Source organism: Xyrauchen texanus, chromosome 21, assembly GCF_025860055.1.
Source record: "Xyrauchen texanus isolate HMW12.3.18 chromosome 21, RBS_HiC_50CHRs, whole genome shotgun sequence".
Taxonomy (NCBI): Eukaryota; Metazoa; Chordata; class Actinopteri; order Cypriniformes; family Catostomidae; genus Xyrauchen; species Xyrauchen texanus.
Window position 1 is genome coordinate 11,675,069 of NC_068296.1, and position 27,831 is coordinate 11,702,899.

Below are 27,831 nucleotides of genomic sequence, written 5' to 3' on the forward strand. Positions count from 1 at the left end.
CACATGCAGCCACTGGTAACATCAGGTCAAAAGTTCAGGTACAGGCTGCAGATGATGTTTAGACCACTCAACATGTTTGGCAGCCATGGGACAATCAGTAGACTACATAGAGTCAGAATTTTCATGCTAAATTTGATTTTAACATGGTTTGCAGTGATTGGATGATACTGACCATTAGTTTGAATAAGAATTATTTATGTTAATTTAAATAAAACATAATAACCATTGATTAAAAATTATCTATAGCTTGGTTTTATTTGAACTTAGTCCCAAAATACACATATATGGACATGTGAAATGTTTTTTTTTTTTTTGCGTATTTCTGAGGGACTACTTGTTACAAATAAAAAAGAGGAATGGAAACCGCACACAGCAGTCACATTCAGGTCTCAGTAAGGGGATAATATAATATAATATAATATAATATTAAAATGTTATATTCAACATAATAGAATAGCATGCATCTGAAAACTGTATCTCCTACAATCACATAGTGTAAACATTGTATGTTGTGAAATGCCACTGTCCATGAGGAGAGCAGATGGTTTTATGTTTGCTGCAGGCATTCCAGCTCCCAAAGGTGCCTGCTCACATGCTCTCCTCCACCACTTCCTTTCCTGTCATCTATCTTCATTATCAACAGAGCCGAATAAACTAATTAAAGAAAGGGAAATCTCTTATTTAGCCTTTCAGGTGATTCAGTATTTATTTTTCTTTGGTGCCAGAGAACAATAAATATCGGGGTACTTATGCTGATCACTTTTGCCAACTGCTTCCATTCCAAAGGGATTTCCTTTCTAAGTATGATTATATTGCCATCATAAGATTTTATTCATATTACAATGAAAAAATTAAAAATAAAGACAGAATAGGAAAAAGTATTACACACATCACTTTTAAAACAATAAAACATCATGATTCCGGCATTTGTGCTGGCTCATACTGTTATTTGTTTTTCTCTCTCCCATGTGTCAAAGTCTGTTCCCCTTATGTTTCCCCGGTTAGTGTTCCCCTTAGTGCCTTTAAACATTATTTTAATGGCGCTGTCAAAGTCTGTTCATCCTATGTTTAATGTTTAACAGTGCTACGGGAAACACTAACTGGGGAAACATAGGGGGAACAGACATGCGTGATCAGTGTTTCCATGCGAACGCTGATTGTTCCCCGGGAAGAGCTGATCATGGCAATGATTTACTCGCCCGTTCCACCTGCTTCACACTGATTGCACTCCCTACTTATTCCTTGTGTTTTCCCTCTTTCTTTCTCAGTTTATTGTTTGCTGTCAAGTGTTAACCATGCTCTCTTGTTTAGTTGGAGATTTCTCTTTGTCTGTTGGTTGTCTCTAGAGGCGTGGTTATCTTCTTCTTCGCCATTGACTTCACCTGTATTGTCGCCCAGATCCCTTGGAGGAGGATTCCTAGGTCTCTGCCCACGTGTCGAGGGAGAAATTCACCTGGGCTTTGCTTCGCACCAGCTTCAACAGGCTCTCTTCGGATTGATCCTGACTTCAATATCAAAGCACACACTCATCATACTAACACACATCATTCCTAAGCCCGCTGAGTGGCTATAGCTTTTGACTCAGCTCATTACTGCAGCTGGTGTCAGGTGAGCCTGTCCTTGTTTACATATGTTGTGGTAAAAAAAGTTTCCCTCTGCGTTTGGGTCACTTTGTCTCCCCTCACCCTCTGACATAAAAACACAATAAAGAAATAAGACTTATATTATTAATAAGCCTCAGATTATTGAAATACAGTCCATGTAAATTATGCATAATTATTACAAACATTGGTTACAGTTTTTTGTAACTTTATTAAATTGAAATATTTACTTTCAAAACTTTGCAGAAGTTAATATTCCATTTCAACAGTCTAAAATATTATTATTATGATGTCATAAAAGAATATTTGTAACCCTGTCTTATTTCATATAATTCCAACTGACCTTTCATACTTTACAGAATGTCAAAACACATTTGTTCTACAAAACTATTGTACTAAAACTAATATTTTCTCAGTTTAAAGTTTTTTAGTTGAAAAAAGCACATTGAGTCGAAAATGTACATTGAGATCAGTCTCATTATGAGTGTGACAGTAACAAAAGAGCCCAACAATGATCAATGTGCCTTTACTTTTCAAGTAAACATTCTGACAGTTTCTTAATCTGATAACCTGAGAACAAGTCGCCATTGTTGAATTCTGCTCTGTTGTGCTTTGTATAGAATTTAGAATAAAGCAGTAATACAACAAATCCAATAAATAAATCCAAATAAGTTCCTCTCTATTATCTCAGCATGCTCCAAAATTGATTTCAGTGCTTAAACATCTGAACCTTCATGGTGCTTTGTTCTAGACCCACAACTGTTGTGCCCACATTACAGGTCAGCTGTAAGTGAAATTCACAGACATCTGAAATAGCATATAATACTCACGTAAAAAATCAGAGAACATGCGTTTATGAACATGATTATATAAAATGAACAGATAAATATTCAAAATGTTAAGATGACAAAATTATTTATAACAGTGTTCCCTTTGTACTTAACTGAATCTAGAAGGTCTCAGCATAGTTTTTAGCTTATTAGTTGTATTTTCTAGATTGGTTGAATAGGCCAGGCACTGTTTTATGGTTTTTGGCAAAGAAACATTATGCCAGTTTTTATCCACGTATGATCTTTTATGCATTATTGAAACTCCTTCAGTGAATGAGGGAATCCTGTAACTTGGGATCTTAAAAAGTGGTATAGATGTAGACGAAGATGACTACCAGTAGGTTGAGCACAGTGCCAATAATCCCTAGTATTGCCAGAATTCTCTCCTCGCGATCATTCTCTGGCTCCTTCACGATGGCCCGGCACCTGTGATGATGGCCATGGGGGAGCATGTTTAATATCACTGATCCCCACCTCCAGGGGGTGCCACGCCTGCTAGAGAGAGAGAGAGAGAGAGAGAGAGAGAGAGAGAGAGAGAGAGAGAGAGAGAGAGAGAATGAAAACTGACTGAAGTAAACAGGGACATGCAAAACATACTAAAATAACTTTAAAATAAGATTTTTTAAATCTTTGCAGGGTTCCTATGCAGAATTCACTGCTCTCTACTCACTGAGCATGGGGGAAAAATGACAAAATTCATTCATTTGGAATATCCTGCAACAACATCAAACACTAGCATTGCCTGTCACTTTGATTATGGGTTTCAAGTAAGATGAGAAATGTATCCTCTCTCCTGTTTGCAGTGCCCTTCTAACAGAACATATAGGCCATGATCAATATGGCAGACGTGATGTGGACTTGCAGTCTTGTGGTCTTCATTTGCGCATTCCTGAGAAGTCCACAAGACCGTACGTGTCCTATTTGACATTTTAGCACTCCGAGAGGTCTGCACTCAGAGAAAGTAGCAAGGGTGGAGGGTGTAGTGTGGGACAGGGCCATATGCTCTATTTGGATTAAAATCTCACATCAGATGACTGAATACTGTGTTAAGTACACTTCACAGGGCACTATTGGTCCATTGATATATACCTATTGTCAGCATGTTGAGGTTACTAAGGGGGATCTCGGTGGTTGCTAGGACACTGCTACAGTAGGTGGTTGTGAGGGTGTTCTGGGTTATTCTAATAATAACCCAGAAGGGTTAGGGTTAGAATTAGGGTTCTAGTCTTCATGATATTCTGGACCATATGGCTCAGGTCCCTCCATCTATTTAAATCTGTGGGATTTTTTTGCCTGTGTTTTTGTCAGTGTTGGTGGTAACATTATAAATGTAACGCACATTACATAATCAGATTACTTTTTTAGTAACAAGTAAAGTAATGCGAAAATTTTTATTTTAGACGATAATATTGGAGTTACTTTTTAAATAAAGTAAGGTATTGCTTTTATAAACTTCAACTGTCCCTGTATTGCAAGAAATCAGAGTAAAAGTGTGCAAAATTCAGGGAGGAGACATAGTACATGATTGGCATTGTAGTTTTATAGTGTGAGGTGTGAGGCCAGATACTTTTTAGCAGAGATGAGTTACTTCTGTTTAAATTAATGGGAGAAATTGGAATGCCCAACAAAGAAGCTCTTGTGCCCAACGGTCAACGGATGTAGAAAGGAAGTAAAACTTGTCTACTAGATGAAAATCGCAAGTCTGATTGATTCACACACACACACACACACAGTTCTAAGGTGTAAAAACACACACATATAGAAGGCCAAGAAAATGGAAGCTTCAAAAATATAAAATTGTGCCTTTATAAGATGTTAAATGGTCAATTCTTTGAGATTTACAAATATATAAGATGAAAAATCAAACAAATTATGAAATCATACAAAGCACATTACAATTAGCCAAAGTACGACTGAAGGGCATGCTCTCTGGGTTGTCATTTCTTTCTTGTTTCACAAATCTGCTCTCCCTTCTAATCTGATGTGATCCACATGTCAAAGTGAATGTTTTACAATCCATATTCAGCGTAATCATGGGCAGCCAGTTTTGCCACTTTGTAATTAAACGGCTAATCAATTGGACATAAACAGAACAGATGCGAAAGCTTTGAGGGCTTTTCAAAAAAAAAAAAAAAAGAATGTCCACTAATTATGGCTGAACATCTTCTCAGGTGTTTATTGACTGCTTTTTCGCAACAGAAGATGTCTGGGGGTGAACAGGACAGAGGCAAGCAGCTGTTGCAGCAACATAAGGACCCATGAGAGCCTGTGAGACAAGGCTGTTACCCTCTTTCCACTCTGCTATAGTTTAGCCATTCAGCGGTAAAACACAATTATTTCCAACCCAATTAGGGGGAAATACAAGCGGCACCTCCTTGCTCTAGGCCTAGTTAGAGAAGAACTTGCACATGGCCTGAATGCCTTGCAAGGCTCAGAATGATATTCAACAGCCCTGCGCAACAGCTACATGGCTGCTAGAAATTAGAGGGAATGAAAGAAACAGAAAGAAAAAGAGACATTGTGTAAAGTGGTACACTTCTGGTTATTCTGGTTATAATGGATATTCTGGTTGGAGTTGATTTAGTTGGAGAAGATTTAGAGAAGGGTAAAAACAATACATTTTGAAATGCTGCAATTAGAATGTAATACGATCCACCACTGGAGGTTAAATTGAGCCGGAACAGTGCAGAGAGTAGATATCTTTTTTTAGTTCTATTAGCTCTACATACTCATGTACAATACTATAAAAAAAAAAATTAAAGAGAGAGAGAGAAATAACAAAAAAAATCAAGAAAAAGTTGGGGGTGGAATAGAGGACTGAAAGCTAACAGGATAAGTTGACTCACACCGTGCAAGCCCAACAGCCTAAAACCACTGTCTGAAAAATAAGCATCATCTGATGAACTCAGTGACTCAACCATCTTGTTCTATCCATTGTACTAAGGACCTATTTAAAGGACTTTAACACTGGAACAAGACAGAATGGAGCAGATTCAAGAGTTTGTATTATGCTTCTTGTCACATGACACACACCCATCATCTTTGATTCTGAGATGGAGCTGCATATATTTCTATGCTGATATTTGTGTTAATAAAATTTTTTGTGAAGTATTATAGTGTTAACAACAATGGATTGGCTGTCCAAAACTTGATTTTGGAAGATCTTATTTATTCAAAATGTTCCATATTAACTGTACCAATTCAAACTCTCATCAATCCAAAATTTAAATCAATCAATCAATCAATCAGTCAGTCAGTCAGTTAGATTTGTTCAGAAATACTGGCTAAAATTGTTACACCATTGTAAATTTTCGTCTTGGTTCGGTTAATTTTGACAAGACAACATTTCAAAATGCACCAAAAGTCATGGTTACTGTTGTAACCTCTGTTCCCCGAGGGAAGGAAAGAGACGTTGTGTTGAATGAAGTTCCTGGGATGCCAAACATACCCCCTGAACCTGAGAAAAGGCCAATGTCAAGTTGGCAGACAGACTTTGCATGCCCCGCCCCGGACATATGGGTATAAAGGGAAGCGGGGCAGCGAGTGCCAGTCAGGATTTTGCACTGAGGAGCCAAAAATAAGGTACGGCCGTTTATAGTGGTAGGTCTAGTGCTGTGGCAGGAGGGACACAACATCTCGTTCCTTCCCTCGGGGAATGGTTACAACAGTAACCATGACAGGGGGGTCTCATATAAAAACACCACGCACTGACCATGTTACGTGAACTGCCGAGACAGGTGCAAGTAGGCTACTGTGTTCTAGAGGCAACTGTGTCGTCTACACTTGGCCCTCCCCAACGCCCCCAAAGAGGTGTCACATACAGACCTTAAGTTCCCCCCGCCCCTGAGGGGGTAACAGGGGATACATGACTAGCATGGGAGCAAGCCTGGCAGCCGCGCCTTTTCTCTCACTATGTCTCTCACATAGGACGTGAAGCGGCTGGGGCTTAACATTATGAAATGCGTCTGGGAAGGCGGTCTTTCCCGGTCCTATTCTTTCAGGGGGAAAAGACCCTGTGGAGGTCACATCCTGCCCAATCTAGGGGGAGGTAACATGTGGAAAATACACCACGAGGGTTGTGAAGCCGTACGTGGGAAATGGCGCGGTGGTAGGTCCAGACTAACGGCCAGAAGGCTAGGGAGAAGAACATCCAGGGAGCGACGCTTAGTGGCTAAAAGTGGCCAGTCAGGAACCTGATAATCAAGTCAGGCTTACCTAGGGACTTGCGTCGTGGTGGGCTGCGATAGCAGCTACATACACCTTCAAGGTGGAGGGGGACAGCAATGGTGCAAGAAGGCTCACTGGGGAAAATGCGTACTTGCGCAGCCCTGGGGGCCAGCTGTGTGTCAGCGCATCTGCCCCAAGAGGAGCTCCAGTCAGGGAGTACCAGAGCGGACAGTGGGAGTTGTCTTGGGAGGCAAAGACATCTATCTGTGCCTTGCAGCATTGGTCCCATATCAGCTGGAACATCTGGGGGTGGAGCCTCCACTCTGCACTCGGCGAAACCTGCCACAACAGTGCTGTGTTGCGTGTTGCGGTTGCCAGGGATGTGAGTGGCGCACAGCGACCTGAGTCGCGGCTGACTCCAAAGGAGGGGATGGCGGGAGAGTTGTGACATATGACGAGAGCGTACGCGGCCATGCCCATTTATGTACACTACCGTCACGGTGCTGTCTGAACGCATCAAGACGTGCTTGCTCCGGATTAGTGGGAGAAACCTCTGTAGGGCAAGAGATACAGTCAACAACCCTAGGCAGTTGATGTGCCAATGCTGCCTTGGTCCTGTCCAGAGGCCAGCGGCAGCGTGCCCGTTGCACATGGCACCCCAACTCTGTCAAGGCGTGTCTGTGGTCACCACGACACGTCTGGACACCTGCTGCAAGGGGACTCCGGTCCGCAGAACGCAGAGGTCTGTCCAAGGGTTGCAAGTCTGATGGCCAGAAAGGGTTATTGTCACACGGTATGTGCCATGGCGCCATGCCCATATCGGGACTCGAGTCTGTAGCCAGTGCTGAATCGGTCTCATATGCATCAACCCGAGCGGCATGGCCGCGGCTGATGATGCCATATGCCCCAGGAGCCTCTCGAATTGTTTTAGAGGAACCGCTGTGCCGGGCTCGAAGAGAGCGAGACACCTGAGCACTGACTGAGCGTGCTCGTTGGTGAGACGCGCTGTCATGAGTCTAACTCCATGCTGAGAAAAGAGATGCTCTGAACTGGGACGAGCTTGCTCTTTACCCAGTTGACCTGAAGCCCTAAATGGCTGAGGTGCCTTAGCACCTGGTCCCTGTGAGTGCACAGTAACTCTCGAGAGTGAGCCAGGATGAGCGAGTCATCGAGGTAGTTGAGTATGCGGATGCCCACTTCACTTAGCGGGGTAAGAGCTGCCTCAGCAATCTTCGTGAAGACGCGAGGGGACAGGGACAGGCCGAAGGGGAGGACCTTGTACTGATACACCTGTCTGTCGAACGCGAACCATAGGAGGGTCGGTGTCGAGGCAGAATGGAGACGTGGAAGAACGCATCCATCAGGTCTACCGCCGCGAACCAAACTAGCTGTGGAACACAGGTAACAATCTGTTTCTGCGTGAGCATTTTGAACAGGAGTCTGTGTAAGGCAGGTCCAAGATTGGTCGCAACCCGCCGCTTTTTATTGGTACGATGAAGTAAGGGCTGTAGAAACCCTTCTCCATCTCGGCTGGATGGACGGGCTCTATCGCATCCTTGAGGAGCAGGGTTGTGATCTCTGCTCGTAAGGCGCTGGCTTTCTCGCCGCGCATGGAAGTGGAGCAAACACCGCTGAAATGAGGCAGGAGCCGGGCAAACTGAATCGCGTAGCCAAGTCGGATGATCCTGGCCAGCCAGCGCGACATATTGGGAAGTGAAAGCCATGCATCCAAACTCTGCGTGAGGGGCACTAACGGGACGATTGCTTTTTACATACCGGGCGGGGCTTCGCAGCGGGGGGGAACAGGTAATAGCGTGTCGGTAGACAGAAGAGTGTCCTGAGGCTTGGGTGCTGAGAAAAGACTCAAAGCACTTACCTTGCTTGCGGAGGTTTCCAGTCCAGCCTCGCGCTCACGGCGGCCCGGGAAAGCATAGAGGACATCTGCGCGTCAGCCTCAGACTGGGCGAGCAGACCCGAAGGTGGCAGCCCAGATGAGTCATCAGATCAGATGTCTTTTATACTACTATACAGAGGGCAGATCTAAAGGGTTAACAACAATACCTACAGCCAGTGTGCTGCCAAATTTAAACAATGCACACGACAGCATGTGTGACCTAAATTCAGAACTTACCTCAGTCTTTTATTGACGATGGATGACACAAGATTGACTGTGGAGAAACAAAGTGCTCATAACCCTGAACTTACATTTTTTACAGATTAACTAACAAGGGAAAAAGCATGGATTGCTTGCTTCAGCTATTGGTGATGGTGAGTTCACTTTTCTTTCTTTTTTTTTTTTTTTTGGAAGTGCATAATTTTTCTTATGAAGAAAGTATTCTACAGATTTGCCTGATGTTTGAACCAAGACATATCACTATTTGATGGTTGTATACACTTATTATTGATCGATCTAAACCGAGTGATCGCATCCTGTGTTGTACAAACATTCGGCTTGTCCTTTCCCCCCTCAGTTTCTCCACTGAATTATGTTTGTAAGGATCAGAGTTTATTGTGTTTGCTGCCACTAACTGATGTAAGATTACATAAGGTTAGATCAGCATCATGTAAATAAGATTTCATGCCTTTCAAGTTTGTAATACTTATCAATCTCCTATTCCAGCTAAGTATAAATATTTTAATAAAGGAAAATACTCAACGTAGTTCCATAGAAATCACTTTATTTTCTATATAGAGCTGCTGCTTTGACACTTTAAAACGCTTACAGTGTTAAAGCCCTGGTGGGTCTGCTGCTGTAGTTACTATGTAGTTAAGCCTACGATTTGTTCACGTCTTGCTCAAGCTTGTGATGTGAAACTCCGCCAAGACCAAACTTACTCCATTGTCATTCATAAAAAATCTTTAATCTACTCTGAGAGTTGTCGTAATTGAAATAATCCACACACTTGAGCAGTACTATAAAGTTGGCTTAACATTGGACGTTCGATATTCAGAAATAGTCGCAAATTTAGGGACCTTCTCTAAAGTTACATATAACATTGGTGTGTGCTTTTCTAACTTCAATAGCATATCACCTACAGTCACAAAACCAAATCCAAGGTGTTCATCTAGGTGTCTGCAATGATGCACATCTATTAGATGTTTGATATCTATTAAAATAAACTGTCAAAGCATATGCAAGCATTACTATGAATGTCCCTAATGTATAGTCTCATACACAATATATACCATTATTTAAAGCTCAGTAGCATTTGAAGAGAATGACTTAGTAATACAACCAACTCCAAAGTGTTCCTCAAGTTGTCAGCATTAATGCACACCTTTTAGATTTTCCATATTTATTCAAATAAACTGTCCAATCATATGTAAACATTGCCATGTATGTGCCTACTCTAAACAAAAATATTATATTTTGGATCAAGCTGTTAGCCAGTGCTCTCCAGTATCATCTTGAAAATTTCAAAATGAAGAAATATGTCTTTAAAGAATGATGTTCTATCCCTCCTATTGGTGTTTCAGAGACTTGGCATAATTAAAATCTCTGGATTCTTAATGATAATTTTCTTAAGAATAAAATGACAGACTTTGACATTGTCTAACTATACTAGCCTGCTCATGAGGTTTTTAAACACTGTCAAATGAAGTCCAAAAATGCTTTGGGTGGGTAATGTAGCATTGACTATACATTTTTAATGGGCATACTAAATTGTTTACAGGTGTGTGTGTGTGTGTGTGTAGAGAGAGAGAGAGAGAGAGAGAGAGAGAGAGAGAGAGAGAGAGATTGAGTGAGTGAAAGAGAGATAGTTAGTGAGTGAGTGATTGAGTGAGTGAGTGAAAGAGAGATAGTTAGTGAGTGAGTGAGTGAGTGAGTGAGTGAGCGATTGAGTGAGTGAGTGAGTGAGTGAGTGATTGAGTGAGTGAGTGAGTGAGTGAAAGAGAGATAGTTAGTGAGTGAGTGATTGAGTGAGTGAGTGAGTGAGTGAAAGAGAGATAGTTAGTGAGTGAGTGAGTTCTGGGCAATTTGATAAAATTATTATTATTATTTTCAGATTGAATGTCATCGATGCAAGATGTGGTTCCATGAGGCATGCATTTCTATGTCAGACAAGCAGTTCAACAGGCCTCAACAAGTTAACTGGAAGTGCTGCCTATGTAAATAATTGTGAATTCCTGTGGCTCTCATCCATAATCTGTCTAAACATGTACATAAATAAAACTGTACACAGTTCCCTGTATTGTATAGCAATTTGTCTTTCTTTTCATTTTGTTTTAGTGGTTATTAGTGTATTCAATTTAATTGCAATTTATTACATTTATTTTTTTTAGATCGCATTGTTATCTTGTTGCCAGCTGAAAGAAATAAAATCCAGATCCTGACACCAAGGCCTATTACAATACTGATAGATACAGAAATATTTAAATATAATCTAAAAATTCCAGACTCCTAGATGAACAATTTGGAGTTGGTTGTATGACTTTAATTATTCTCTTCAAAAGCTATTGAGCTTCAAATTATGGTATATTTTGTGTATGAGACTATACAGTATGGACATGCATAGCAATGTTTACATATGATTTGACAGTTTATGTTAATAGATATAAAAACTCTAAAAGGTGTCAATTTTTACTGACACCTACTGTAAATGATCACTCTGGAGTTGGTTTTGTGACTGTAGGAGATATGCTTCAAATGCGATTGAAGTTAGAAATGTGTACACCAATGACGTATGCAACTTTAGAGACGGTCCCGAAATTTGCGACTATTTCTGAAAATCGAACGTCCAACATAAAGACAACATTATGGCTCAAATGCGCAGCATTTTTTCACTTTGGAAGCACTTTTTTAAGTAACGATCACAATTTACATAGAGTACATAAATAAAGGAGAATATCTATCCCTTTAAAATAAACAACTTTATCTCTGAATACTAAACACTTGTTGGAAGCATCTGTCTGCAGTCAGGAGATGGTGGGAAACCAGGTCAGAATGAATACCTAATACAGTAGTCCAGTGGTACCCACAGTATTCCAGTTGTACACATTCAATTTAGTTCACAAAGCATGCATTAATTATATCCTTTTAGACATACCCACATTACAAGAGGCTACACTGCAATATTAATATTATAAGAGATCTTAAAGCGCCTGTTTGAATGTTTAATGTGGTTAAATTTAGACCTTATCTGAGAATGAACATGATATATAGGCCCTTATGTTACGACAAACCACCTCTCACAATCATGTATATGCAACATAAATGGTGTCAAACTTATCATTTCTTTTTTCTATTTTTTATGGAAGTTTTGAATAGTTCCCATAGAAGGATTAGAGAGTAGGGAATTCTGTCAAATAAATAACATAATTATTTTAGTCAACATGCTCTTCTTCTAATGTTACTGGAATTCTCATGTCCCTCAAGTATCTGTAAACCCTTTTCCACCAAAATGTGGCTTGTACCAGAGTTGATGCTCAGCTGGAGTTCGTCTGGAGGAACTGCAAAGTGCTCTCAGGACTGACGTGCCTTTCCACTGACTTGAGAGACAAATAATAATGTAACTGACTACACTACTACAAAACCTGCCCACAAACAAACAATGCACATTGTGGTCTTTGAAGGGTTTCTGCTGCTGTAGTTATGGCTGTTCTCAAGGTACGTATCTAACATCTCTGGACATCTTCTGCTCTCTGAGTCAAGATGGAGTGTCCAAGTATTTAATGGTTCACCTTGACCTGTGTGTAATTAGCTACCAGCCACAGCAGATCCAACACCATATATCTGATGAAAGCCTCCATGTGTATGTGTGGGTGTAAAACAAAAAAGGAAGAAATTGAAGAGACATGAAAAAAAAAATGGTTGATAGACAAAGAAAGAAAAAAGTGTATCTCACTGTGTGTGAGAGAGAAGGAGACCAAGGGAGAAGAAATTGATGACGTGTTCTATACGTGATAGATTCAGTATGATCCCTTATAAGTTTTAAATCTTTTCCACTCATACATTCAGTCTGTCTGTTGTTCATTTTATCTTCACATAAATAAATCAGCTTCTGTAGTGTCTATATTACGTAATGGAGGATAATTAACAGCGAAAAGCATTTGAAATATATATTTATCTTATCACATATTTTTTTATGCATATTTTCTGTTTTTGTTGCCTTATTGGAAGTAATTGATTATTTGACTCTAAAGAGGTCATAGCATGAGAAACCACATTTTCATTATACTAAATGTTCCTCCCTATCGTGCAAAATGCCATTTAATGAAACTTAGCTTCAAAAATGGTTTTCACAACTGGCCCGTGACACCCACATTTTTGAGTCAATTATTCCTATAGAGCTCAACAGTCAGGCTCTGGAAGTAAAAATCGAATTTCTTTAGTTTTTTTGTTCCTTAGGAAAATGTATTTTTAATGTTCACTTATATCATGAGCTCCAAGGTTGTGTATATGCCTCTGACAAAACCATGGGTCCATGTTATTTCAACTTCATTGATTAAAAATAGTGTTTCAATAGCAGAATTCCAAATGATGATCTAAACATATCCTGCTGAGAAAGATCCACCAATCAGATAATTGTAGCTAACAAAGCATGCCAAACAAGGTCTGAAGCAACCACCCTCTCTCATGACACACTATGAGTGACACAGAGAGAGTCTCCCTAGACTCTCACATAACTTGTATATATGCAAATATCTGAATATTGTGCAATAAATTAAAAATATATTGTTTCTATACTATATTCAACACCTTTACATTAACAGATTTATATTTTTCTATTGTTTTTAATTTGATAATGTCATTCGCAATGCTTCATGGGATTGTAGTTTGTGCCCTCATTACAGATGTTAGGTCTTGTACCTTTTTTGTAAGATTTTCAAATACTTCTTTGCTTCGAATTAAAGTTTTAAAAGTTGTGATTCACCTCAGAGATGGTTGGTTTGGTTGATGGCCTAGAACTTTTATGAAGTATTTTATGACTTCCCTATGGAAGAAATGATTGGGACAAATACATCCAAAACCCAGACAACTGAAATGGTGGGCAGCACTGTTCGCTATATTTGGTGTTCAAAAACTTGATCCGCCCAGTGAATTATATTTTGCTACTATTATAAATTGATCATGGCAAAATTGTAACCATGTTGTACGAAACTAACCCAACCGCTAAACATATCCCCTAGTAGTGGCTAATGCACTTTCACGATAGTTTCCACAGGACGGGAATTACCATACCCTATTCCTAAACCTCAGAATAACTATATAAAATGTATTTATGAATTATGGGAAAGTCAATAAAATCTTGTGCTGTTTCTGGCTGTGTGTACTAACAGCAATTGCTTGCTGTTTTTTGCATAAAAGCCCTTGACTAACATTATAAGTGGACTAAAAAATAAATAAATAAAAATGGTAAAACTATCAAATGTATACGGAAGAGGATTAGGGCCAAGCAATAATAAAAAAAATCGTTGTGTTTCGAGAAAAAACTCGTTAAGTTTAATCTCGCATTATAATGACTTTATTCTCGATATTTAATGAGTTTATTCTCAAGATTGTATTTCGACTTTTTTCTCGACATTTAACGAGTTTAATCTCGCATTATAATGACTTTATTCTCGATATTTAATGAGTTTATTCTCAAGATTGTATTTCGACTTTTTTCTCGAAATTTAACGAGTTTAATCTCGCATTATAATGACTTTAATCTCGATATTTAATGAGTTTATTCTCAAGATTGTATTTCGACTTTTTTCTCGAAATTTAACGAGTTTAATCTCGCATTATAATGACTTTAATCTCAAGATGGTTTTATTTTTTTATTATTGCTTGGCCCTAATCCTCTTCCGTAAATGTATGATATGATCCCTTTAAACCAGCCTGATTTAATGAAAGTTATGTGATTGTGGTGACATTTTTACAAAATAACATTATGTGGTTCATTACACATATCGTGGCAGTTCCAAGCTGAATAGAGTTAATGTTCTATCAAGTTTTTAAGTTGTTGTTTTTTTTTTCCAACAAAACCGACCTCCCTAGCCTAAATTTTAAACCTAATCCTAAACCTAATTGATAGTGGCATAAAAGCATCTTTATAATTTTACTGTGTTTCTGTAACACTTTTGTTTAAATTGTCGACTCACGTGTTCATTTGGACCTGTACCCAGATCCTTTGCATTGCAAATTGCATGATATAATTTGATATGACAATTTCAAAGGCGAAGATAAAAGTATGCGAAACTTACCAAGGCATGTGAACTTTAGATTTTTCTGAAGCATCATCCAAGACATTAAATATCCATTGGCTTTATAAAACACTTTCCAGAAAGTATGAACAGTTAGTTCCTCACAAAATCAGAATCATCCATCAGCCCTAAAAGACTGTATAAGAATGTCTCTATCTATTTTGAACAGAGAGCTGAGAGACCACTCTATGTCACTGTTAATCAGGAAGTCCATCTGAAATGGTGCCAAGTTTTCAGAGGCACTAATAGGCACATAAATCAATCAAAGCAATTTATAGAATTTAGCTTTATTTGAAGAGTGCCCTTATTCTCATTGACCTAACGCCACACATAAAGTGGGGAGAATTCACTAAACAGTTATGGCACTTTTGGGCATGGTATTTTGCAAATACCTGTATCTCTCTTCACTGGCTGCTGGTTGATGCACATATCAAATGGAATGCTCTGATGCTGGCATACAGCACAGTCACTGGTTCTGCTCCAGCATTTCTGCAGAGCTATGTTCCCACCAGAAGCCTGCGGTCGGCTAAGGAACAATGCCTTGTTGTACCAACACAAAGAGGCACCAAAACACTTTCCTGGATATTCGGTTTCATCATACCACGTTGGTGGAATGACCTTCCAAATGCCATCTGTGAACCTAGCTCACTTTCTGTCTTCAAAAAACGGCTGAAAACACATTTTTTCCATGAGCACTTAAACAGTAACAAAAAAAAAATAACAATAAAATACTTGTTGCACTTTAATCTGTCTTTAACACAACTATTCTGATGCTAGTGAAATTTTGTAATATAGCACTTTTCTTACCACTGTCTCCTTAAGATGAATCTCTAAAAATGTATTCCTCTTCTGTAAGTTGCTTTGGATAAAAGCGTCTTGCCAAATGAATAAATGTAAATGTAAATGTCTTATTCACTAAAAGCTGGTGATTCAATTTACTTACTTATGCCTACTACCCCTCCTGGGGTATAGGCCACCAACCAGGACTCTCCAGCAATCTCTGTCTATGGGATTTTCTATCAATCTGAATCAAGGTGTAGCCCATCCTCTTGCAGTCAGCTTCGAAGTTTAGGCACCATGTGATTCTTGGCCTTCCTCTTTTCATTTCTCTTGAGGGTTCCAGGTCAGAGCTTACCTGGTGGTGTTTGATGTGGGCTTGCGGAAACTGTGACCTTTCTAGCATATTTTCATGATTTCTTCATGGGCAGGGAGTTGGGAAGTTTTTTGCCATAGGTCATTATTGCTGATGGTGTTTGGCCAGTAGATGTAGAGGACTTTTTTCAGACAGGTGTTAATGAAAGTCTAGACTTTGTTGGTGGTAGTCACTGTTGTCCTCCAAGTTTCTGACCGATTTCACGTTTGTATTAAAAAGTCTGATCTTAGTTTGCTGCATTAGGTCCTGGGAGCTTCAGATCTTCCTTAGTTGGATGAAGGCAGTCCTTGCTTTGCCGATTCTTGCTTTGATGTCAGCTTCTATACTTTCCTGCTTGTCTATGACACTGCCCAAGTAGGTCAAGGCCTCCACCTCTTCCATGGGTTGCCTTCAAGTGACTGGAGCTGTTCTGGCTGTATTCACCTTCAGGATCTTGGTCTTTCCCCTGTGGATGTTTTGGTCAAGTTGTATTGAAGTGGCTACCACATTGTCTATCTTCTCTTGCATCTGCTGAAGGGTATGGGAGAGTAGGGCCAGGGCGTCTGCAAAGTTCAGGTAATTGAGCTGCACCCAGGGTGTCCACTGGATTAGATTTCTTCTCCCTGCTGTGGATGTCTTCATGATCCAGTCAATGGCCAGCAGGAAGAGTTAAGCTAGTCCTCACTTTGAAGACTTCCGTGAGTTGTCCTCCATGGATAAATGTGTGTCAGGTGCTGACGGCATGCGTGATCACCGTTTCCATGGGAACACTGATTGTTCCCATGGGAACGCTGATCATGCCACTAACCTGTTCTCAGTTGTTTGTCCGCCTGCTTAAACCCTTCATTGTTTCATGTTTTTTGCTACATTGATGTTGTGTGTTCTTGTAGCTCACCTCGCTCTCTCTGCCTCAGTTGGTCCTGTCTCGTTTTCTGTGTTGGTTTCCAGTCTCTCCCCGTGTGTCTGGAGTGCGGTTACCTTACAACCTGCTGCTGTGCTTGCCTTTGTGCCCACACGCTCTTCACTGGAGGATTCCTCTTGGATCTACCCTCTACACTGCCATGACACATACACGCCTCCAAACACAGTCTTTGCTGAGGATTCCTCACGGATCTGCTTTCACACTGCCATGATGCACACACGCCTACGAACACACATCGCTTTCCCGCTGCAGTCAGCGCCGGGTCCCTTACTGTTTGCCAGCCCGGTTGTGCTTTTGAGATCCTGATATTAATCAATTCTGTGAACTGTTCCTCTGCTTTTGGGTCTCTTGCTTGACATATTGGGTAGAGCATATTTACTGATTTTTCAATGTCTGCCTTTAGTGCCTCCGCATGTATGTTGTCATGTCCTGCTGCCTTTCTATTTTTCTTTTTTTGATGACTTGCTGTATTTCTCCCTTGGTTGGTCTGCACAGTAGATTGGCAAGTCCCTGTAGGCTGATTGTATGTCTGGTGTAGACTGGTGGATTCTGTTTAACCTAGTGCTTACAAAACTGAAACATGCTGCAATGTGAATATGTGAAATAAGTCATGGTAATTCTCTTCAGCACAAACACATATCCTCATCAATGTAAATTAATCTCATTCACAAAAATCAACAGTATTTGCCAGGTGGTAAACTGATTTTTTTTTTAGAAAATCAATGTGTGTGTACTTTTTTAACGACCACGGCAGTAATGTTTGCCAGATCATGGTAGTCTGCTGCATTTTCCACAACCTAGCAATCAGAACTGACCAGCAAGTTCATGATTTGCTTCATGCAAATTGAGTTTTGCATACACCTTTTACTGGTTTGCTTAATTCATAAAATTTTAGACATCACATATAAATGCTGCTATTATGAGGTGCAGTTCATTCTTAGTTAATCCCCCCCAATGCTTCAGATAAAAAATTGTGAGTTTAGGTCTTGTACAACAGGCTTAATTTTTTCATGTCAGATTTGAGTGATTTTATGTTCTTTTCCCTCCAGAGTCCCAGCAACACCATTAGTCTGTCATGGAGACCTCTTAAGATGAAAGAACCAGAATAGCAAAGCCTTCTCCCTAATGGACTGTCTATGGCCCAGTTCTGTCTTCCTTCAAAATCACCATGATGGTCTACTCCCTCTGACCAGCATGCTGAGACGAGCCGGTCTCTAGGTCTACATCTAGCGGACATCCCTAAATACTTCTGTCTCCACAAATCAGGTGGTCTCATCTTGGCAGGTGCCCTGAATATACTATTCAAACACACTTTCACCTTTAGGAAGTGATTTTGTTTACACCTGGAAACTTTGTTATCTAAACACATTAGCTAATCTATGTGTAGCATAAAAATATGATAAAACAAGTTAAAAAAACAAGTCTCTTTCATATATTGCTTTTTATTCTACATTCATTATATCTGTATTCTGTGGTCTTTTAATATATTTACATTACATTTATGCATTTGGAAGACGCTTTTATCCAAAGCGACTTACAGTGCAATTATTACAGGGACAATCCACCCAGAGCAACCTGGAGTTAAGTGCCATGCTCAAGGGCACAATGGTGGTGGCCTTGGGGTTCAAACCAGCAACCTTCTGATTAACAGGCCTGTGCTTTAGCCACTATGCCACCACCACTCCATAATATATGCATATTGCATAGTTCACACTTATTCCAATTTTGTTTCTGTATAATTTATTTTCTTTGATCTCTCTGCAGTAAAGTTGAGTGGAAAAGTTAATTAAGAAAACATGAATGTTTGGGCTCTGGAACTGGGAATAATCTGAAATGGGGATCTACACTTTGTATATTCATTGATCTTAGGTGTTATTAGGGGTCCAATTGCAGAGGTAATTAGAAATGTGTGCAATCATTTGTACTAACTGAACTTTGCATGTACAACTGAAGTTTTGGATTAACTTTTTCCCAAACTTCAGTTGCGCATGCAAAGTTCAGTTAATACAGGAGATTTGGAAAATAGTGAGCATTCCACTTAAAATGTTGCATTTGCTGTGACATTATGTTTGGAACTGTATTTGGAACTTTTTCTTCAACGAATAGTTCACCCAAACATTTCTTCCTTAGGCGGTACACAAAAGGAGAAATTGTAATGAATATTGTAGTCAGTCTTTTTTTAAATACAGTGGCAGATGATAGGGACTCACTTTGAAGCTTAAAAAAGATCCTATAAAAAGTTAATGTGATTAAATTATGCTGTTTTTCATCAAAATATATCCCAGATGTCAAAATGTGAAAGAATGTGAAAGTAAAAAATATTGAGATTTATAATAAAAAAGGACTCAAATATTGATCTGATTCTCACCCACACCTATCATATCACTTCTGAAGATTTGGATTTAACCACTGTAGTCTTTTGGATTTTTTTGGTGGTCTTTATGTGATTTTTGAAGCTTTAAAGGTCTGGTCACCATTCACTTGCACTGAAAGGACAAACTGAGTTGAGATATTCTTCGTTTGAGCTCTACAGAAGAAAGTCACACACATCAAGGATGGCATGAGGGTGAGTAACTGCAATTATAATGAAAGTAAATTATGACATTTTCATATTTTGGTGCAATTTTCCTTTAATAACACTCACTGAGCACTTTATTAGGAACACTTTGGTCCTAATAAAGTGCCCGATGTGGTCTTCTGCTGTTGTAGTTCATCCTCCTCAATGTTCGATGTGTTGTGCATTCTGAGATGATATTCTGCTCACCACAATTGTACAGAGTGGTTATCTGAATTACAGTAATCTTTTGGTCAGCTCAAACCAGTCTGGCCATTCTCCGTTAACCTCTCTCATTAACCAGTCGGACTGGCACCAACAATCATGCCGTGGTCGAAATCACCTCAGAGATAAAATGTTTCCCCATTCTGATGGTTGATGTGAACATAACTGTTATTGGATCCATTTCTGCATGATTTTGTGCATTGCACTGCTGTCACATTATTGGCTGATTAGATAATCACATGAATAAGTAGGTGTACAGGTGTTCCTAATAAAGTGCTAAGTAAGTACATATTAGAATGCCCACTGTTCAAAAGTTCACATTTACATACATCCTTAGCTTGCTCTCCATGATAGAGGACTCAAGCACTAAAGACTCAACTCAAATCCCCTAAATCCCCTCCTTGGACAACTTAATTGCAGAATAAAAGACCAACAAAACACATTTTTTTAGGGTTCGGTAAAAATAGCTCCTTAAGATAACAACTGCAGGTTAGCTCTTTTGTCAGATGACACAGGGGAAAATGTGTTTTTGTGTGATCAAATCTAAACAAACTGGTTTGATGTTCCAAAATATCATTTAACAACTCTCAATCAGCCTGACCACATTAGGTCACAACAACAAATCTACATTTAAAGGTTATATCAAGTAGACTGAATGACTACTAACTGAATGAATGTTGCAGTGTAGAATACACGTAAAACAAAGAGAAGGTAGACATGGTTGAATGAGTGGAAGAGAGAAAGTGACTAATGATAGAGAGTGGAGGCAGAGATGGCAAAGAACAGAACAGGAGGTAGCGAGAGAAACAGACATGGATGTGATTTGAAACCCTCCCACTGCATGGATATGACAAACGTGAAGCCCACAGAGTTTTGGGTGATTGTGTAACAGAGGAAATAATGAAATTACTATGGGTCAATGAAGCGAGTCCATGCTGAAGACCTTCAGGCCCACAGAAAGTGAAAGAATTTCACAATAAGAACATCCCCATAGACAACACACACTGATTAACATGACGCAACAAGGTCGCCATGGTTTCTAAACCTTTTCTCCCTTTAAGCGAGAGAACAGCCTTCCGGATTTGCCAAAAGGGAATTGAAAACATGTGTTAATGTGAGTGTTATGACAGACACATTCACTAATGTGACCATACTCTCAACCTAGATGCCTCACAAACACATATGTGTACACAAACAGACACTCTGTCTTTCTCGGCAATACACCCACACACAGAGTTGATTATTCATACTTCTATGGTAGAGTGAATAGAGACTTGAGTACAATATTTGCATTAATCATTTTCACAATTTATTAACTTGTTTTAATAGATTTTCCTGTCATGTGTCATTTTAAGAAGTATGGTTACATGTATGGTAATATCAATGGAGGCATCCAGGTATCCAAAAAGCGATTTACTAGTAATTGCAGGGACAAGGTTACAGAGATATGCTAATGCAATTTCCCCAACTGAGTGACCACAAAGATGCCTCTGGGTGTTTCAACAGTGTTTTGTTTCTTACAATGTTAGACGTCCTTTAATGAATAAAACAGGGGTTTTTAACCTTTTTACTAGGACCCCTTGGTGGACAGAGAGAAGAATCAAGGACCCTGTTACATATTGTATAGAAGTGAATGTTGGATATTAAACCTTATCTTTAATAGTGTGCTAATATATAAAATATTTGTGTATTTACATTAGTTATGATGCTTACATTTGCAATATCATTAAAGTAATCATTATCGTAATAAAGTGTCATACACACTGCATATGTTTTAATTTTACTGAAAGGGTTAGATCACCTAAAAATTAAAATTGCATTCCACACTTGTATAATATTCTTCTGTGGGACAAACATGAGGTACTAGGCAAAATTACTGCCTGAGTAACAATTTATTTTTATTGTATGGATATAAGATGAAAGTACAAAAATGCAATGAAAGTGATTGGTGACTGAGACTAACGTACTGCCTAATACATAATTTAGTGTTCCACTATAAAAAAAAAAAAAATCAAATAATAAAAAGATTTAGAACACATGAGGGTGAGTAAATTATGACAGAATTTTCTATTTTGGGTAAACTATCCCTTAAGTTAACTAAATATTGTATTTTGTTTTTTAATATAGTAACCACCTGCAATATACTGCCACAGAATACACAAACAATGTGAACCCCCCTGTTGAAGACCCATGCACTAATACAGATCAGGAAAGGGGAATGGTCAAATTCTCAATATGGCACAATGGCTCTAGGAAGGAGCCTAGTAGACCATATCACAATACTGTATATTAATTAATGCACCAGAGCCTCTGTAACTTAACAAAAGAACACAACTGAATCAGAAATTTCGATGTTACGTATATAACTTTCCTATTACTTCTAAATAGATTAACCCTTTAAAGCCTGCCTGACAAATGAAATAATAGTCAGAAAATTATCTATCTATCTATCTATCTATCTATCTATCTATCTATCTATCTATCTATCTATCTATCTATCTATCTATCTATCTATCTATCTATCTATCTATCTATCTATCTATCTATCTATCTATCTATCTATTTAATTACATTTTAGAGACTTTTGTGTGTGAAAATCCCATAGATCTGCAGTTACAGAAATAATCAAACCAACCCATCTGGCACCAACAATCATGGCACGGTCCAAATCACTGAGATCACATTTTTCCCCCCATTCTGATGGTTGATGTGAACTTTAATTGAAGCTCCTGACCCATATCTGCATGATTTTATGCACTGCTGCACGATTGGCTGATTAGATAATCGCATGAATGATGGTTGGTGCCAGACGTATGGTTTGAGTATTTCTGTAACTGCTGATCTCATAGGATTTTCACACACAACAAACTAGTGCCAAAAAAACAAAAAACATCCAGTGAGCGGCAGATCTGTAGATGGAAATGCCTTGTTGATGAGAGAGGTAAACAGACAATGGCCATACTGTTTCGAACTGACAACGTCTACGGGAACTCTGATAAACGCTCTGTACAATTGTGGTGATATTTATACATTCTATTCTGAGATGCAGGTTGCTGGTGTTTTGGCACGAGTGGGACCTATATAATATTAGGCAGGTGGTTGTAATGTTGTGGCTGATCAGTATATACAGTATGGGTTAGGGTTATGGTTAGGGTTATTGGAGCTGTTTTTGAACCTATAGACAATAAGCTAATAAAATACATGTTATTTAATCACACACACACACACACACACACACACACGTTGTGTTTCCATGTTTTATGGGGACTTTCCATAGACATAATGGTTTTTATACTGTACAAACTTTATATTCTATCCCCTAAACCTAACCCTACCCCTAAACCTAACCCTCACAGAAAACTTTCTGCATTTTTACATTTTCAAAAACATAATTTAGTATGATTTATAAGCTGTTTTCCTCATGGGGACAGACAAAATGTCCCCACAAGGTCAAAAATTTTGGGTTTTACTATCCTTATGGGGACATTTGGTCCCCACAAAGTGATACACCACCCATACACGCACACACACACACACACACACACACACACACACACACACACACACACCTTGCATCAAATTTGATACATCAGGTTTTGAAGATTATTCTCCTTCTGACACCCAGCAATTCATTTTTGTTAAGGAATTTCTCTATGCCCATACTGTACATGCCACAGTTGTAAATCTTGAGTTATTAAAAGGATACCATGGGATTTTCAGAGATATCAAATGTTTGGCAATGACATTTATTTATTTTTCATACAAATGCTTTTTTCATGCACCAAACACTTTTTATTTTTTTGCTGGTTCTCAGGAGCTTATAGTAAGATGACATCATAATAGTTTATAATGGTAAACAACGAGATCTTTATAATTATAGAGCAGAATTCCCACTATAAGTATATCTTAAAAAATGTCTGTTTTAGTATTTCAAAGCTCTGTGTTTTTTTATCGTGGTGGGCTATAGGCTTGGGATTGATGCCGTTTTCAGGCATTTATAATCAGAAGATTATTGATATTTTTTTCAGACATAAATAGGGCTGCTTGTTGTACAATAGTCTTAGTCTTTCAAACATATTTCTCAACACAACTTTGGTAAAGTGTGAGCGGCAGGGTTATTTAAAGCTATTTAAAGTCCACTTCTGGTGGACAACATGGTGCATTCTAAATTTCGAAACTGGAGGCTGTTAAAAATTCTGCAGTGCCATGGAGCTCAACTCGCAGTTTTCCATTTAATTCGACCCAAATCATTATTAAAGGACGAAAATTATTTACTCCATACAGTCAGTACTGGATGATATATTGTGTAAAAGTGTCTTTCATAGAGCCTACACAATGTATTTTCAGCTACAAGTATGTATTTTTGTGGTTTAACTGCATGAAAGACTTATTTGATGCTACATTATGGGAAATTGCATGATAAACATTTCCATTTCTAATCGTTCAGTTTGCACAGTTACACCAGTTTCATACACTAACCTGCAAACTCATCAATGTCACATTGTTAATTCTTGAAGAAGTACAAAAATGTTCATAAATTTGGACTGCCATCAGCTCATAATGTGTGTGATGCTTTGTTCATGCCGTGACGGGCTTCAGTATATGGTACGTAACCTCCTTAGCTATTATGTCAGACTACATTGAATGGAATGCAACTGGCAGTCAAATGAAAGCATGCAAATTAGCCTTCTAATTTAAATATTGGCTGATGTTAATTTATCAATGCTTCAAAAATGTATCGATAAAAAAAACACATCATTCAATTAACGATATATCAATATTTCATGACATCCCTAGTGGGCATGAATTGAATGTAATGATGATTGAGAGATCAAACACCTGTTCATATTTTATACTCACATTTCAACGTGATTTTTCCATAAAATATTGGACAAAATGTTGACTATGAACAAATTAATTCAATAAAGCAAATACTCATTTTGAAATATCAACACAAACATTAATATTACTTTAACTTTATTAAAATCAGCAAATATTTCACAGTGAAAAGACATGTGCATCACATTACATAGGCGGTCATTTTGGAAATTGTATTAAAAGGTCTTCTACTTTCAGAATAGCTCAGAACTGTTTTTTTTTCAGTATATCATGGTATCAAAGTATAATCATGTTGTTGATTTGGAGAAAATCTTGTATCAATTATGAAATGTACGGCTTTATAGGATTAATAAAATGAAAGACCAATTCTAAAAGTTTCTAATAGTGTTTGAAGGAACTCAAAAATAAAAGTTTAAGTGTGTAATTTTCTTTATGTTACTTTCTTAGCATAGCAACATTGGCTAAACCAATGGCATGAGTTTGGGGTGGGACTATCTGACCAGTGGCAGAAGTAGGAAGTGTTCGGGAGACCAGTTTGAAAATGGAAAGTTTTTTCAGTTTCGCTAGTGATGAAGAAATTACAGACTTCACCTAATTTATTGGCGGTTTTGCTCTTGAGCAGTAAGACTGCAGTGAGTAGTACTTTGACTGAAACTATGATCACCATCAGTGGTGTAGTAGTAATGTAAGTGGTGGGCATACTGTGAATTTATTATTTGGGTATTATAATGTGCTTATCTATTTATAGATATATTTTTAATATAAATCAAAATGATTTAATATTGCGAGAAAAAAAGGCACAGGTACAATCAGTACTTTCAGAATTTGTTATAGAATAAGTTGTATTTAAATGCATAAATATTATTAAGTTTAGCAGCAAAGTTATTTTACAATACAAATTATGGTAATGCCTCAGAATTTCATTGTAGATGCTAAAACTTTTCTGCCCCAGTGCCGGTCCTCCCTATAGGCAAACTATGCAAGCTGCAGAAGTGGAATAGGAGTCAATACAACAAATGATCATAACTCCTTTTTCACATTAAATATTTCAAAAGAAAAAAAAATTACATTTCATGTATGGAAACATTCGATCTGATTGAGAGTTCCTTCTAAATCAGTCATTTACATTCAGTGACCACTGCCCAAACCCTGACCCTGGTGACCTCTGTGCCAACCCAACAGGGCTTTAGTTATCATTAATATTAGGAAAAAAAAGAGTAATATTATTCATTGAGGACTAGAAAGCCCTACCTAAGCCCAGAATCAAAACTTAAAGAGACCATATTATGCTAATTTCCAGGTTCATCATTTTATTTTGGGGGTCTACTAGAATAGGTTTACATGCTTTAATGTTCAAAAAACATATTATTTTTCACATACTCTATATATCTTGTCACCTCTCTTCTTCCTCTGGATCAAAAGTTCTGATTTACCTCCTGTCTCTTTAAAGCCCCCCTTTCAGAAAAGCCCAGTCTGCTCTGATTGGTCAGTGGTTGTGATCGGTCAATAGGGTAGAGTGTGTGCCGGAAATGTAACGGCCCTTACTATAATCGAGTTTCAGCTCCCGAGTCTTCGTGAGCAGCTCTGTAAACACTACTGTAACTATGGTAGAAGTGCTGTCAGTTTTTGCCATACCAGCTCTAGCCCGAGTCCGATAATGTATTAAACAATGAAAGTTTGGAAGAACAAGCTGATTGACCCAAACCACCTTCGCAAGCACAACTTGAGCAGGATGTTTCACAATGGAAAGTTTTAATTTTGTAGCTTATTACAAGTACACTGTTGAGTATTGTGAACCTAACAAAGCTTCAAGTAAAAGACACGTGTGTATCCAAGTTAGTAATTTATTGCTAGAATGGGTGTAGCCGAATTTTTTTCGCCCGATATGAATGGAGAACAGAGGCTTACTCCCGGCAGGACATTACCTGGGGGGAATTAGAGAGTTAGTGAGCAAGTTAGCCATGGACTACCATGATAGCATCTGGAATATTACAGCTTGTAATTATTTAAGACTCTTGTGATCAACCATTTTGTTGCACAGTTTCAGGTAAAAGACGGCCCACAGCTGAATAGTTAACCCTTACTAAAACAATAACATTGCATAGCAAGTTAACCGAGCACTACCGTGGATTGCAGATGTAAAATTAACGTTTGTAAAAATAAATCCATCTCCACACTTGATCACTATAAATGATTGGAAGAACGACAAACAGTCTGCAAAATTCTACACAACTGAAGGTAAATGTGGACCAGCAGATGATTAGCAAAACTATTTCAACGCAATAACATTAGCTAGCAGGTTAGCAAAGGCCTACAGCACTGGGTTTACACCATAGCCACAACACAAAACTCTATCATGCCTACTTACAGGTTGTGATCCATAAGCACCAGATTGTCCCAACAAAGTGAGAACTGCACCATCTTTCAGGTGTAACCATCTTGAAATTCTAGCATTGGTTGTGGTTGTACTGCTAAATAATTAAAATAAATTTGAACCACTGATTCTTCAATTCGTCTGCCTTTGGAAGTCCAAACAAAGAGGTTTTGCAGTGAAGAAAACAGTGTACTCATGACATGGCGACAACACTAACCCAACTCATCTTGGCCTCGGCTATAACTTCGTTTGTTTGAGGGTGGGATAAAGTAGCCCTTAGGCGGGCATTATGCAAATATGTTATAGTGACGTAGATACTTTAAGGAAGAAATGGCTGGACTACAAACCAGCCGTTTTTTGTAGTTCTTGAGCAGTGTTGTTTGTGGAAGAGAATAATTCCCTTTTGCATGGCTTTGCAGCTTTGCAGACCTTTACATACACAAAGAGCTATGTTACACACTAAAGGAAAGGTAAAATCCCAAAAAGCATAATAGGACCTCTTTAAAAGGCACATTATTTACAGATGAAAAAGTAGGGTGGATTTTTTCAGCCAAATAAGATGAACAGTTCAACTCATAAATTGTAAATAGTCCAACTCATTGTGAAACTCTTAAACACATACTCACCACACATTGTACCAGTGCGAAAGCAGAAACTTCCTGTCCTGTTCTTTATTCCGATGTGGCATCCATGCCTCCAGGACCTTAGAGAACTCCTGGAAGCCCCATACAGACCTGGTCCTCTCCCCCTTTACCCTTTCGTCTGCCTAGTCCAGTTCTCTCACACTTACCACCTCCCTCTGGTTTCTAAACAATTCCTCACTGTTGAGAAAATGCTTTGGCTTTGGTTCCAACAGTCTGAACTTAAAAATGTTGTGTAGAAACTAAAAAATCCAGTTAGCATCCAAGTGTTTTTGTACAGTGAGCTTGTTGGCTGTTCTGTGTGATGAAGCTTGTTGACGGTTGTGTTATTTTGCTGCGAAGAGGGACAGGACAAG

General features: G+C 38.7%; 1 long non-coding RNA gene across 1 annotated transcript; it reads right to left on the bottom strand.

The window, feature by feature from the left end:
* Positions 1–321: 321 nt before the first annotated feature.
* LOC127661903 (uncharacterized) lies at positions 322–27,831 on the bottom strand. The gene is made up of 3 exons (XR_007972806.1): positions 27,461–27,831; positions 2,767–2,926; positions 322–1,688 (listed from the first exon to the last, which is right to left on the bottom strand). It is a non-coding gene; the product is annotated as an uncharacterized LOC127661903 (long non-coding RNA).